Source organism: Equus quagga, chromosome 4 (genome assembly GCF_021613505.1).
Source record: "Equus quagga isolate Etosha38 chromosome 4, UCLA_HA_Equagga_1.0, whole genome shotgun sequence".
In the NCBI taxonomy this organism is placed as follows: Eukaryota; Metazoa; Chordata; class Mammalia; order Perissodactyla; family Equidae; genus Equus; species Equus quagga.
The window spans coordinates 98,579,535-98,596,330 of NC_060270.1; positions in this window are offsets into that span (position 1 = coordinate 98,579,535).

Here is a 16,796-nt window from a genome sequence, read left to right on the forward strand (position 1 = left end):
ATCCTAGTGAGAGAAACCAGACTATTTAAACTAAAAATAACAAGGAAGATAATTAAACAAAGAAAGACAAAATTGAATACCAGTGAATTCTCTTTATTTTAACTATCAGTCTTAGACTATCTTAATTTATAACTCCACTTCATCAAAATCTACCACAAAACACACCTACTCTAAAAACTTTTCCTGATGAAACCAATTGCTCTTCTCAATTTCTCCTTCACTACATAGATTTAAAAGTAACATCAACAATGGTCGTCTATGTAGCAGATATCATGCTGGACCTTCTAGATATTTTATCATGCTTAAATAAAGATAGAATACACAATAATTTTTCTTGTAAATTCCAGACAGCCAACTGATTCTCACAGCATGCTTTCACTAATTTTTCTCCATCTCTTTATCTGAAGCCAACCAACGGTTGCAACTGAGAAACAAGTCTAATTCCAACATGAATGTAAGTTGACGTTTTACTTAGGTTAATGAGTGAGATAAAAGTGATAAAAGAAGACGTACATTGGACTTCATTCATTCATCAATAAGTGAGTGATTATTTTGCTGAATCAGATAATCGTTTTCAAATACCAGAGGAATATTTCTTCAGTTTTGTGTGCTACTCACAATGTAACAGTTGCAAACCGATACACTTTTAGATTTCATCCACAATATTAACATTTACCATCATTGTCTTAACTCTAGAAATCAACAAAACAATGAATTAAGATCTGATTTATACGGTTGGCAATTTGCATACAGTATATACTACTATATATCATTTCCACCCTATAAATATCATTGACATAAATAACTTCAAAAGCATATGTAATACTAAAATGCAACAAAATAATTAGGAAGTCTTGAGTTTTGAGTATTCATGACCTTTGGTTTTAGCATCATTAATTTAATTGAAAGTTTATAGAATTTAATTTTTAATAACGACAATGTTTAATAATCAGATTTCCAAATTCCAGAAAATTTAACAACTTGTCCCTGCAAGCCAATGTGAGTAGGTTCCACCACATCTCTAATTATTCACACTTTATGGATAAGGAAACTGAGTAATCCAAGTGGTTGATTTATTCTAAGTCTTAAAGAAAACAAAATACAGGTCGTGATTCAAACCCAGATCTCTTCAAATCCCGTTGGTATGCTTGCCCAATCTCTGTACTAACTACATTTGCTGCCCATCTGTCCAATATTAGTGAGCCCTTGCTTATACATTGCATTACAATCCTTTTCAACCATATTATGCAAGAAATTTCATTCTTATAATTTGAATTTTGTGTCCTTTTTCTTTTAAAATCTCCCACAATATTTGATATATTTTTTTAGAATAAGTAAATTCTCAAAATTTTGTTACCTGACAAAAAGAAATTAAATTAACTTAAAGAGAGCTTGCATCTAATTTCAAGCTTGCCTTTAGAAATTAAAGTTGGCTTTCAGTCTAACATAGAAAGTGTTTTCTTTTGAGATGCATTCTAATTCTAGAATTCTCTTTCAGAGTTATGAGTTAACTATTTTTCTAAGAGAGCAGGAAGTTTATGGAATCTAGAACAGAAGTCATTTATCAAAATAATATGTCCTATCGTCATAAAATTCATCCCAGCAATAAGAGAGAGGAATGAATAGAAAGAAAAAGAAAAAAATGATGTAAAAGAGATTTCGATTTTTTCTCAATGGAAGAGAGTTTAATTTAATTGAAATTTTTCTAAAGTCCATGTAAATTTTAAAAATAATAAAATTTTCAGTGAAGGAGCACTTAAGACTTAATTATTCAACGTTTCTTCTTCCTTTCTCCCTTATATGAAGTGGAAAATAGAAACTTTCTGAACAGTAATAGTAAATGTAAAATTTTGTCTGCACTTTTAACTGGTTGTGGAAAGTTGTCTTGGTAAATATATTGTGGATTTGAATTAAAAAAATTAGTAGGTGGGGGCCGGCTCCGTAGCCGAGTGGTTAAGTTAGAGCGCTCCGCTGCAGCGGCCCCGGGTTTCCCCGGTTCAGATTTTTGGCGCGGACATGGCACCACTCTAAATTAGGCCACACTGAGGTGGCATCCCACATAGCAGAGCCAGAAGGACCCACAACTAAAAGCATATACACAACTATTTCCTGGGAGGATTCGGGGGGAGGAGGGGGAAAGAAGAAGAGGAAGATTGGCAACAGTTGTTATCTCAGGTGCCAATCTTAAAAAAAAAAAATTAGTAGGAGACATCCTGGCAGCTTCTTTGAAGGAAACAAGTCAAAAGTTATTCTTATCAGTGTTTGATGAACAGCAAAAGTAACTAAATACACCAATACAATCATATGAGTCATTTGTATCATAATTTGATTATTTCTGCTCCTTACACTTAGAAGCACTGAACAATAGCTAACATTGAAGTGAGTGGGATTAAGAGTGACTCTAAATATAAGAAGATTAGGTGCTGTAAATAATATTATGTGAGGAACACTAAAAGTTTTCCCACTCGCCATTTAAAAATATCCCTAATCATCCCCAGCCCAGCTTGGTTGCCTGAATTCCCAGGCATTTCGAAAAGACAACACATTCAAACCAAGTTGTTATCCTCCATTGACAACTCAACAGATATTACTTTATCGCATAAGCTAGTTATGTTCAAGAACTGCTCAGGAAGATCAAGTTGGGAAGTAATTGGGGTAAAGAAAATGAAAGTCTATAAAGTTAGACATCTGAAATATTGCCAGCCTCTATGAAAGGCCACAATGAGGGGACATGAAAGCCTAGAAGCGTGATAAAAGGTCTAAATAGAAATAGGCAACACTGAAATGGTGCTAAAGTGCTAAGATACATAAGTTTTGCAGGAATTTTGTTTCCCTGGGAAGAAACAGATAATAAAAGGAAAGAAAGGCTAAAGTCTTCCATGGTTCGCGTTTTATTCAACCTAAGTAAAATATCATTAATTCGTACCTTGATTGCTTGGAACGTTATCATTATTCAGCTAGACATTACTGTTTTATTTTTCTTAATTTTTGTTTTGTTAAATCAATACAATTGAGGTTATAAAGAGATATTTAAAACATTCTGATTTTAAAGTACTGGAATAAGAATCAGCAATTTATTTTAATTTCAGCTTAGCCATTAGCTACACTTGATCTCAATAGATATGCTCCCTAGCCTCTCTGAGTTTGTCCTTTACGAATCAAATGAAGGTTTTAGAGTAAGGGAACTCTAAGATACTTTCCCATTCTTCTCTCCTATCCTTCTGGATTATTATAAGCAAATCTCAGGCATAATTGCACTTCATTCATAAATACTTCAACATATGCTTCTAAAAAACAAAGCTTCTTTCTTGACACCTACTCAAGTGTAATTATCATAAAATATTTTCAACACTGTCATATATCCAGTTAACATCTAAATTTCCCCTATTGTCTCACAATTTTTTGTTTATAGTTGATTTTTTTCAAATTGAAATCCAATCAAGGACCCAGATTGCAATAGCTATTAAGTCTTTTATGAATCTATATATTTCCCTTTCTTTCTTTTATTCCCCTCCTCCCCCCATGCACTTGCTTAAGAAGCAGAGAGCTTTTTCAGTAGAATTTTCCATACTCTGGCTTTTGCTGATGGCATCTCCTTGGTGTCATCTAGCAGGTTTCTCAATCTCCTCTCCTATGAGCCAGTAATAAGATCTTGAGACTTGATAAGAATAACGTTCAGTATTTTGGCAATGCTACCTCACAGGTAGTGATGCGTACTTCTTATTGTGCATATTGTTTTGGCTGTTAAGATTGATTGAGGTGTTAGCCTGACCCTTCCACTGAAAAATTCCAGTAAGCTTTTTACCTGTTTTAGCAAACATTCATGATCATTCCCTAGATACGTTATTTTATTAGGGATAGCAAAATAATGATATTTTGATTTGATCATTTTTCCACACTTGTTAGTTGAAATCCTTCCTTAAAGAAAAACCTCCTAACTTCCAGTTTCTGGTCCAGCTTGTAGGGAGCTTAGAGGTCACCACTCCAACCTGTCAACAAGTCCAAACCTAAACACACTGAAAAATCAACAACTCTTCTCAGGTCTGTTGGAGAAATGAGGTCACAGGGCAAACCTCTGTCCCTAAAATTGGAGGGACAAACAGATGGATACAGAGAATCACTACTTATAAGAGCAGGAGAAACCCACAAGGAGAAAGCTCCATGAGAACCAGAACCAGGGTAGGTAATCCTTACGTGTAATTAACAAATTGTTGGAGGCTCAGTGTGGACGACTCTGAGAGTTAAAACTCAAAAAGGTCCCAATCATGGGGTGCTCCCACACCTTCATAAGTTTTACTTCCAGGAACTCTACCAGATTCTCATAGTGAATATTAGAGAAAAATCCCATCATGCTTCTGGCAAGGGGAGAGGAAAGGAACCATGTTGAAATACACCAAAGCATTCTGTTCTTCTTAACAAAGCCTGTCCTCAAGAGAAACTATTTTACCAGAGCTTAATGTGTTAGGATTTTATCAGAACCTAACCAACCGGGGGCCAGCCCAGTGGCACAGTGGTTAAGTTCGCACATTCTGCTTTGGTGGCCCGGGGTTCGCCAGTTCAGATCCCAGGTGCGGACATGGCATCGTTTGGCACATCATGCTGTGGCAGGCATCCCACATATAAAGTAGAGGAAGATGGGCATGGACGTTAGCTCAGGGCCAGTCTTCCTCAGCAAAAAGAGGAGGATTGGCAGAAGATGTTAGCTCAGGGCTAATCTTCCTCAAAAAAAACAAAAAACAGAAAAGAAACAAGCAAACAAAAAGACCAGTTCAGAACCTAACCAACCTGGGGAAAGAGAAATATCCAACTCCAGCCCACCCTAGCCTTCCTCTCTCACATAAGGTAAGGGTGGGTGGTAAGAAGCACTGGTGAAGTTCCCAGACTCATTAAAACAGTGAGACTTAATCATGGGACTGTGAAACACTTCCCCTGCCCCTACACCTACCAACACATTACTAAAGGCCTATTTACCACAACTTCTTTCACCTAGTGCATCATGTCCACTTTTCAACAAGAAAACTACAAGGCATACCAAAAGGCAAAAAAGAAAAGAAAAGAAAAACCAACAGTTTGAAGAAATTGAAAAAGCATCAGAACCAGAGTCAGATGTGGCAGAAATGTTGGAATTATGAGGCCAAGGAATTTTTTAAAACTGTGATTAATAAGACAAGGGCTTTAAAGGAAAAAGTAGACAACGTGCAAGAACAGATGCATAATGTATGCAGAGAGATGGAATTTCTAAGAAAGAATCAAAAACAAATGCTAGAAACAAAAAACACTGTGACAGAAATGAAGAATGCCTTTGATGGGATCATAGTGACTGGACAGAGCTGAGAAAAGAATCTCTGAGCTTAAGGATATGACAATAGAAACTTTCAAAAGTGAAAAACAGAGAGAAATAAAGGCAAAAATTAGAACAGAATATCAAGAACTGTTGGGCAATAAATGGATCTAATAGATAATAGTTTATTCAAAATAATAATTGCCACAATCTATGTATGCCTATATACATATATATGTATATATATGTGTGTGTGCGTGTATATGCTTGTGTATAAGTAAAATGAATGACAGCAGTGATGCAGGGTATGGGAGGGAGGAATTAGAAATATTTTGTTATTATAAGGTACTTGCGCTACCTGTGAAACAGTACAGTGTTATTTAAAAGTGAACTTGGATTAGTTGTAAATATATACTGCAAAATCTAAGCCAAGCACTAAAAAAGGTAAAAGAGAAAAAAAAAGAAGTATAACTGATATGCTAAGAAAGGAAACAAAATAGGACCATATGAAATGCTTAATTAGGGGCCAGCCCAGCGGTGCAGAAGTTCAGTGCACACGTTCCGCTTTGGTGATCCAGGCTTGGCCAGTTCAGATCCTGTGTGTGGACCTACATACAGCTTGTCAAGCCATGCTGTGGCAGGCATCCCACATATAAAACAGAGGAAGAAGAGCACAGATGTTAGCTCACGGCCAATCTTCCTCGGCAAAAAGAGGAGGATTGGTGGCGGATGTTAGCTCAGGGCTCATCTTCCTCAAAACAAAAATAAATAAATAAATAAATAAATAAATGCTCAATTAAAACCACAAAAGGCAGGAAAATAAGTAGGAGATAAAAGTAAGAACAAAGAACAAGAGCAACAAATAGAAAACAGTAACAAACATGGTAGATATTAATCCAACTATATCAATAATCTCTTCAAACGTCAGTGGCCTAAATATACCAATTAAAAGACAGATTGTCAGAATGGGTCAAAAAACAAGATCCAATTGTATGTTGTCTTCAAAAACCACTTTAAATATAAGACAAATATAGATTAAAAGTAAAGGGATAGAGAAAGATATACCATGGTAACCAAATCAAAGGAAAGTGGGAATAGCTATATTTATTCCAGATAAAGCAGACTTCAGAGCAAAGAAAATTATCAGAGGTAAAGATACATAATGATAAAGGGATCAAGACTCCAAGAAGACAATAATCCTTAATGTGCATGCACCTAACATCACAGCATTAAAATATGTAAGGCAAATCTGATAGAATTACAAGGAGGAATAGATGAATCCATTATCATAGTTGGAGACTTTATCACCCCCCATCAGAAAATGGGCAGATCCAGGAGGCAGAAAATTAGTATGACATAGTTGAACTCACCAACACCATCAAGCAACTCAATATAATTTATACCTATAGACTACTTCATGCAGCAACAACAAATTACACATTCTTCTCAAGATCACATAGACTATTCACCAAGATAGAACACATTCTAGGCCATAAAACACACATTAACAAATTTAAAAAATAGAAATCATACAATGGCTGCTCTCAGACCACAATGGAATCAAACTGGAAATGAATAACAGAAAGATAGCTGGAAAACCCAAAAATACCTGGAAATTAAGCAACATACCTCTAAATAACAGATGAGTAAAAGAAGAAATCTCAAGAGAAATTCAAAAATGTTTTGAACCAAATGAAAATGAAAATAGAACCTATCAAAATCTGTGAGTTGCAGAGAAAGGAGTGCTCAGGGGGGAATTTGTAGCATTGAATGCATATATGAGAAAAGAAGAAGATCTAAAATCAATAATCTAAACTTTCACCTAAGGAAACTAGAAAAAAAAGAGCAAGTTAAATCCAAAATAAGCAGAGCAAAGAAATAAAATTAAAACTATAACAGAATTCAATGAAACTGAAAACAGAAATCAATAAAGAAAATCAACAAAACCAAAGCTGGTTCCTTGAAAAGATCAATGAAATCGATAAACCTCTAGCCAGGCTAACTAAGAAAAAAAGAGAAATGACACAATTTACTAATACCAGAAACAAAAGAGGGCACATCGCTATAGATCACATGATCATTAAAAGGATAATAAAGAAATACTATGAACAACTTTATACCTACAAATTTGTAAACTAGATGAAATGAACTAATTTTTTGAAAGACGCAATCTGCCAAAACTCACACAAGAAAAAATAGAAAATCTGACAATCTATATTAAAGAAATTGAATCAATAATTAACAACTTTCCAAAACAGACAGAATCAGGCCCAGATAGAGTCACTGGTGAATTCTACCAAACATTTAAAGAAAATATAACAATTCTCTATACTATCTTCCAGAATATAGAAGAACAAGAAATACTTACAAACTCATTCGATGAGGCCAACATCACCCTAATACCAAAATCGGATAAGTGCATTATAAGGAAACTACAGACCAGTCTCTCTCATAAACATTGATGCAAAACTCCTCAACAAAATATTAGCAAATTAAATCCAATAATGTGTACAAAGAATTATGCACCACAATCAAATGGAATTTATCCCAGGTGTGCAAGACTGGTTCAACATTTGAAAATCAATTAATGTAATCCATCATACCTACAGCCTAAAGAGGAAAAATCACATGATCATATCAATAGAGGCAGAAAAAGCATTTGACAAAATCCCACATCCATCCATGATAAAAACTCTCACCAAACTAGGAATACAGGAGAACTTCCCCAACTTGATAAAGAACATCTACAAAAATCCTACAGCTAACATCATATCCAACAGTGAGAAACTCAAAACTTTCTTATTAAGATCAGGAACAAGGCAAGGACATCTCTTCTTGCCACTGCTTTTCAACATTACTGGAAGTCCCAGCTAACACAACTAATAGCATAAGACAGGAAAAGCAAATAAAAGATATACAAATTGGGAAGGAAAAAGTCAGTCTCTTTGTTCACAGATGACATGATCATCTATGTAGAAACTCAGAAAGAATTGATGAAAAAACTCCTAGAACTGAGAAGCAATAATAGCAAGATTGCAGAATACGAGGTTAACATAGAAAAGTCAGTCACTTTCCTATACTAGCAAAGAACAATTGGAATTTGAAATTAAAAACACATTAATTTACATTAGCACCCCCCCAAAAAATATATAGAAGACCTATATGAAGAAAACTACAAAACTCTGATGAAAGATATCAAAGAACTAAATAAATGGAGAGATATCCCATGTATGTGGGTAGGAAGACTCAGTAATGTCAAGATGTGAGTTCTTCCCAAATTGATCTATAGAGTCAATGTAATTCCAATCAAAATACCAGCAAGTGATTTTGTGGATATTAACAAACTGATTCTAAAGTTTATATGGAGAGGCAAAAGACCCAGAGTAGCCAACTCAATATTGAAGGAGAAGAATAAAGTCAGAAAACTGACAATACGTGACTTCAAGACTTACTATAACGCTATCGTAATCAAGACCACATGGTATTGGAGAAAGAATAGACACAAAGATCAATGGAACAAAGCAGAGAGCCCCAAAATAGACTCACATGAATATAGTCAACTGATCTTTGACAAAGGAGCAAAGGTAATACAATGGGGAAAAGAAAGTCTTTTCAAGAAATGGTGCTGGAACAACTGAACTTCCATATTCCCCCAAAATAAATCTAAACACAGACCTTACACCCTCAACAAAAATTAACTCAAAGTGGATGACAGATCTAAATGTAAAATGCAAAACTGTAAAACTCCTATAAGATAACATAAGAGAAAACCTAGATGATCTTGAATATGGCAGTGAGGTTTCAGATACAACACCAGAGGCACAATCCATAAAAGAAACAATTACAAGCTAGACTTCATTAAAGTTAAAAACTTGTGCTCCGTGAAAGGCAAGGTCAAAAGAATGAGAGAAAAAAACCCAGACTGGGAAAAAATATTTGCAAAAGACACATCTGATAAAGGACTGTTACCCGAAATATACAAAGAACTCTTGAAACTTAACAATGAGAAAATGAACAACCCAATTAAAAACTGGGCAAGAAACCTGAACAGATACCTCACCAAAGATATCAAGTAAGTATATGAAAAGCTATTCAACATCATATGTCATTAGGGAAATAGAAATTGAAAGGGCAATGAAATACCACAACATACCTGTTAGAATGGGTAAAATCCAAAATAGTGAGAACACCAAATGCTGAAGAGGATACAGAGCAAGAGGAAATCTCGTTTCTTGCTGTAGGGAATGCAAAACAATACAGCTTCTTTGGAAGACAGTTTGGCAGTGTCTTACAGAACTAAACATATTCTTATGATACAATCCAGCAATCGTGTTTCTTGATATTTACCCAAAGTAGTTAAAAAAATTTACGTCCTCACAAAAACCTGCACACAAATATTTACAGAAGCTTTATTCATAATTGCCAAAACTTGGAAGCAAGCAAGATGTCCTTCAGTAGGTGGATGGATAAATAAACTTTAGTACATCCAGACAACAGAATAGTATTCAACGCTAAAAGGAAATGAACTCTTAAGCCATGAAAAGACGTGGAGGAACTTTAAATGTGTATTACGAAGTGAAAGACGCCAATCTGAAAGGACTACATACTGTATGATTCCAACTACATGACATTCTTAAAAGACAAAACTATGGAGACAATAAAAATAGATCCGTGGTTGCCAGGGGTTAGGGAGAAGGGAGGCATAACTAGGCAGAGCACAGAGGACATTTTAGTGAAGTGAAACTATTCTGTATAATATTACAGCAGTAGTTAAGTGTCATTATACATTTGTCAAAACGCACAGATGGTACTATACCAAGAGTGACCCCTAATGTAACTGTGAACTTTGGGTGATGAGGTGCCAATGTAGGTTTATTGATTGAAATAAGTGTACCACTGTGGTGCAGGGTGCCAATAGTGGGAAAGGTTTCAGGGAGTGAGCGGGGGCCTGTAACGGAAACTTTCTGTACTTTCCACTCAATTTTGCTGTGAATCTAAAACTGCTCTAAAAACTAAAGTTTATCAGTTAAAAAAAAGACATATACCAAAAAAAAAAGGAAAACCTCCCTTCATCAACTTCTCAGTTACCCTGAGATGGAATTCATGCAAAGAGCGAAGATAAACCTACATTCTTTCCCTTTATGTACCAGTTAGAATGGTGAGATGTTCTCTTGCATTTTCCAAAGGTTCGCTGATCTTTAAATACTAATTTGAAAGACAAAAGCAATAATATATATTAGATACAGTCCATGTCCTTACTTTGAAACAGGCACATAAAATTTTTTTAAACTCATAATCATCTTTCAATATTATATCTTTTTTTTGAGGAAGATTAGTCCTGAGCTAACATCTGTGCCATCTTCCTCTACTTTGTATGTGGGACGCCTGCCACAGCATGGCTTGGTAAGCAGGGCATCGGTCTGCACCTGGGATCTGAACTGGCAAACCCCACATCACCGAAGCAGAACGTGCAAACTTAACTGCTGCGCCACCAGGCCAGCCCCTCATTATTGTATCTTTAGAACAATTTGTTATGTGTGTGCAAAGCAGTTGACAGAAGGATGCAGTGAGACAGAACTCGTTAGGAGTCAAAACACCTATATTCATAATGCTAGTGATGCTACCTAGTCAGGTAACGTCTTAATCTCTCTTCACTTCACTTTCTCTACATGTAAATGGGCATAATAATATCTTCTCTACTATGAAGAGTAGACAGAGTGTATCCAAAATGTTGATACTTGACAAAAAAATTATATTATCAAGTAAGACTTCAATTTATGATACAAAATCATAGGACAATCTACTTCCTTTTTCCTGCCTTTGGAAATACAACTTTTGGAACAACTTAAGAGAAAAGTATCTATCTAATGTTTACAGATAGTCGAGATGTTTAAATAACTTTTCCTGAAAATACTGCTCTTAATTGGTTAGAAATATTCTGTTATTATATAGGACAAATCCCACACGCACTTATGCTTTAAAGAAGAATAAATTATCAGAGCCTATAAAGAAGGGTTTTTCAACCCCGGCATTATTGGTACTTTGGGCCAGATAACTGTCACGTTGTGAGGGGTTGTCCTGTGCGTCGTAGGGTGATAGCAGCATCCCTGTCCTCTACCCACTGGATGCCAGTAGCAAACCTCCCTACTCAGTTGTGACAAACATAAATGTCCTTTGGACATTGTCAAATGTCCTGAGGTCAGGTGAGGAAGGCAAAATCACTCCCGGCTCTAGAGTAATAGTGACCTTCAAAAATGTAAAAGATGAAATCATCTTGACCTTTTTCTGGAATAACCACCCTCTTACTTGGAACTTTTTCTGACAGGCTGTTTTGACCAGAACTGTCTTTGTGGTCTTTCTCTGAAACTTCCCCTAATTTTCGATTATCTGGAAGTACAAGGATCAAGGATAGGTATTAAGTTCCTTTGAACTTTTATATTCACATTTCATTTCCTTACTGTTCTACTTTTAGCAATTTGTTACAGTCATAATGATGCTAACTGTGCAGAGCAAATACACTCCAATCTGATACTTTCTCCAAACATTGAATATAATCATTAAAAATAACATTATGATGCAAAATCTCTCAAATAATCACTTTAAGTAGCAGATTATAGAACTTTTATACTGTATTCTGACAAATTTTTAAGGGATAGCTTGAAGATCACAAAAATTCATCAGTTCCCCATAGGACATCAACAAACACACTGATTCTTCAAACAAGGATCTTCTAGCAGCCCTACAAACAAATACCCCTTCTTTTGGTCTAGCCTCACCTCCAAGTCCCCATAAAGGCCTCTATCTATTGTCACCTCATATACAGAGAGTGACAAGCTTGGTCTGAATAAAAAGTTGTTTTGATTAAACTTGCAGCAAGCTGTTCACCAGAATTTCTAACAAATAAGCCCTTCTGTTCACTTGTTAGAGTTGTAATCAACAAGGAGCCAAACTGAAAAAGCTGTTAGTTCATTAGGTCCTTTAATCACTGAAAAAAGAAAGATTGGTTCCTGATCTGGCAAAGTGTTCACCAATGGAGTAGATGGGACATATGACAAAAAACAAAAATACTTCTCTAAGAGTTCATTTCTAACATCATGCTAGCTGGTTATACATTTTAACGTCCATGTCAAAGGTAAACCTATAAGCTGTTGTTCCAGGATTTGTCGTAACAAGAGGATGACTTCTAGTTCTAGGAAAAAACACATTTAAATTAGTATTTTCCATAAATCTGTTTGTGAGAAACTATTAGTATTTACTCAGCATAAATCAATCTTCATTGACCAACTACAAGAAAGCATCAAAGCAAACTTAAGTGATCCATTTGATAGATCTGAGAAAGTCAGAGAGAGAAGAAAAAAGACGGGAAAAAATGGATTTAAAATTCACTTTGACTCATTTTCCTATATGGCTATAAGTAAAAAGGAAGAAAAAGTCTAATACTAAGTTCTAGAATAAATTTTCCTTCTGATCTTCGTGGGAACTGTTTAGATATTTGTAAGTATATCCTATTGAAAAGATAAAGCTTTACAAGCAAGAAAATCCTTGAAGAGCATCATCTTGCTTTGGATGTCACTACTAATATTACTGCTAATAAAAATAATTACAAATAGATACCACTAATTTGAACAGCTGCCATATGCTTTACATATTTAATCTTCACTACAAACTTATGAAGGTGGGATTATTATCTCTGTTTATAGATAAGAAAAATTATGGCCATATTAAACAAGCAACTTTTTCAGTCACATAGCCAGTATTATCAGTTTGTTTTCCTCTGACGATTTATGTTTTTGTACGTGTCCTATCTGAGGAATTTCTGCCAAATTTGAGATGGAAAAGACTTTCCCTATGTTTTCTTATGGAAATTATTTTAGTTTTAGATCTTACATTTGGGTCTATGATCCATTTTGAGTTCATTTTCTTAATGTGGTCTGACATAAGTGTTGAATTTCATTATCTTGCATGTAGATCAAAATGTTTTCAATCTCATATATTAAAAAAACTCTTCTTTCTCTGTTAAATTACCTTAGCACATTTAGCACAAATCAGTTGTGTGAGTCTATTTCTAGACTCAGTTCCATTTCTTTGTTTAATGTGTCTTTCCTTAAATCAATACTACACTGTTTTGTTTAGAGTAACTTTATAGTAAGTTTAGAAATCAGGTAGTGAGAGTCCTCCAAAATTTGGACATTTTAAATTGTTTTGGATAATCTAGGTCCCTTTGATTTCCATATAAATTTTGGAATTGGCTTGTCAATTTCTACCCAAGAAAAACCGGATAAGATTTTGATGAGAATTGACATTTTATCAATACTGAGCCTCCTGATCCAAAAACACAGTATTGCTCTCCAGTTATTTATGTCTTCCTTAATTTCTCTCAATAATGTTTTGTCATTTTCAATATAATAGTCTTGCATATATTTTTTAAATTTTATTCCTGTGTATTTGATGGATTTTTGTATTATTACAAGTGGTATTTTTTCAATTCAATTTCCAGTTGTTTGCTGCTCATATGTGGAAATACAATTGATTCTTATATGCTGATTTTGCATCCTTTTCCATATCCATTAATATAATGTTATGACCATGTTTTTTCAGTCTTTTAATAAAGTATATCAATTGCTGTTTAAATGTTCAACCAACCTTGCATTCCTGGGATAAATCCAGATTGGTAATTAGGTACTATTATTTTTTCTTATTGCTAGATTTGATTTACTAATATTTTGTTAGTCATTTGTCTGTCTTTATTTATGACACAAATTGTTCTGTAGTATCTTATCTTGTAATGTCTTTGTAACATTTTTGTATCAAGGGATCAGGGTAATTCACTTGAAAAAATGAATTCAGAAGTCTATCCTCTCTTGTTTTTCTGGAATAATTTGTAAAACGTTGGTATGATTTCTTCTTTAAATGTTTAACAGAATTTACCAGTGAAGTGAAGTGGGCCTAGAACTTTCTTTGTTGAGAGATTTTTAACTACAAATACAACAAATTTAATGTCTTTAATGAGTATAAGACTATTCAGATTATATATTTCTTTTTGAGTGACTTTTGGCAGTCTCTATTTTTTTTTTTTTTTTTTTTGAGGAAGATCAGCCCTGAACTAACATCCACCACCAATCCTCATCTTTTTGCTGAGGAAGACTGGCCCTGAGCTAACATCCGTGCCCATCTTCCCCCACTTTATATGTGGGACGCCTGCCACAGCATGGCTTGACAAGTGGTGCATACACCCACACCCGGGATCCGAACCGGTGAACCTGGGCTGCCAAAGTGGAACGTGCAAACTTAACCACTGCTCCACTGGGCTGGCCTCGGCAGTCTCTAATTTTTAAGAAATTTTTTCCCTTTCATAAGTCATCAAACTTATGACCATAAAATTGGTCATAATATTTCCTTATTATCTATTTTATAGGGTCTGTAATAATGTAAACTTTTTTATTCCTGATATTGATGATTTCTACCTCTTCTCCTTTTTCCTTAGTCTAGCTAAACACTTATTTATTTTATTTATGTTTTCAAAGAACCAGCTTTTGGTTTTATCAATGTCCTCTATTAGCTTTCTTTTTTTATATTTTATTGATTTTGCTCTTATCTTTATTATCTCCTTCCTTCTTTTTGTTTATATTTAATTTACTCTTGTTTTTATAGAGTCAAGTGAAAACTTAAACCTTTGGATTTAGCCCTTTCTTTTCTTTTTTAATCCAGCTTTGTGGAGATATAATGGAATACAACATTGTGTAATTTTAAGGTATGCAATGTGATGATTAGATACAAATGTATACTATGAAATGCTTAGCACAGTAAGGTTTGTCAACAGGTCCTTTACCTCACGTAATTAACATTTTTTTATTGTTGTTATGGTGTGAACATTAAAGCTCTACTCTCATAACTTTCAAATATATAATACAGTATTGTTAACCATAGTCACTATGCTTTATGCTACCTCCTTGGAAATTATTCATCTTATTACTGAAAGTTTATATTTTTTGACCAACATCTCCCTATTTCCTCCATACCTCAGTCCCTGGCAACCACCATTATACTCTCCGTTTCTATGAGTTTGAAATTTTTAGATTCCACATATAAGTGAGATCATACAGTATTTGCCTTTCTCTGCCTGGCTTATTTCACTCAGCATAAGGCCCTCAAGATCCACCCATGTTGTTGCAAGTGACAGGATTTCCTTTTTCTTTACGGTTGAATAGTTTTCCATTACATATACATATATATCACATTTTCTTTATCCATTCATCTGTCAATGGACAGGTTGTTTCCATCTCTTGGTTGCAGTGAATAATGCTGCAATAAATATGGTTATACAGATATCTCTCCAAGATAGTGATTTCATCTTCTTTAGATAGATACCCAGAAGTAGGATTGTTGGGTCGTATGGTAGTTCTATTTTTAATTTTTTGAGGAAACTTTATAATGTTTTCCACATTTACTTTCCCACCAACAGGGCACAAGAGTTCACTTTTCTTCACATCCTTGCCAGCATTAATCTCTTGTCTTTTTGATACTAGCCATTCTAATAGAAGTGAGATGATATCTCATTGTGGTTTTGATTTGCACCTCCCAGATGATTAGTGAGAGTCAGCACCATTTCATGTACTAGTTGGCCATCTGTATATCTTCTTTGGAAAAATGTCTATTCAAATCCTCTGCTGATTTTTAGTTGGATTTTTTTTATTTTTTGTTATTGAGTTGTGTGAATTCTTTATATACTTTGGATATTAACCCCTCATCAAATGCATGATTTGCAAATATTTTCTCCCATTTTATAGATTGGCTTTTCATTTGTTGATTGTTCCTTTTGCGGTACAGAAGCTTTTTAGTTTGATGTAGTCCCAGTTGTTGATTTTTTGCTTTTGTTGCTTGTGCTTTGGGGATCATATCCAAAAATATCACTGTCCTTTTTATTTTCTGATATAAGCATTTGGTGCTATATGTTTACAATTTAGCAGGTCTTTGGCTGCATCCCCCCAAATTTAATATGTCATATTTTCATTTTCATTCAGTTTTAAGTATTTTCTAATTTCTCTTTTATATTTTTTGACCTATGAGATATTTAGATGTGTATTGTTTAATTTCCAAATATTTAGGGATTTTCCAGTTATCTTTCTGATATTAAATTCTAATTTGATTTTATTTTGGTCTTAACATCATAATTTGTATGATTTCCACTCTATATCATTTGTGGCATTTTTAACGGCCCAGAAATTGTTCCATCTTCATTAATGTTTCATGTAAACTTAAAACAATATGTGTTTTGGTATTTTTTTGTGGAAACATTCTATAAATGTCAGTGTGGTAAACATGGTTAATAGTTTTATCCAAGTTTTTTTACTAATTTTTTGTCTACATGAGCTATTTATAAGGAGAGGAACACTGAGTTCTCTAACTATGCTTGTGGATTTGTCTGTTTATTCTTTCAGTTCTGTCACGGTCTCTTCTTTACATATTTTGAAGCTCTATTTTTGAAGAATACATATTTAGGATTCTTAAAGTTCCT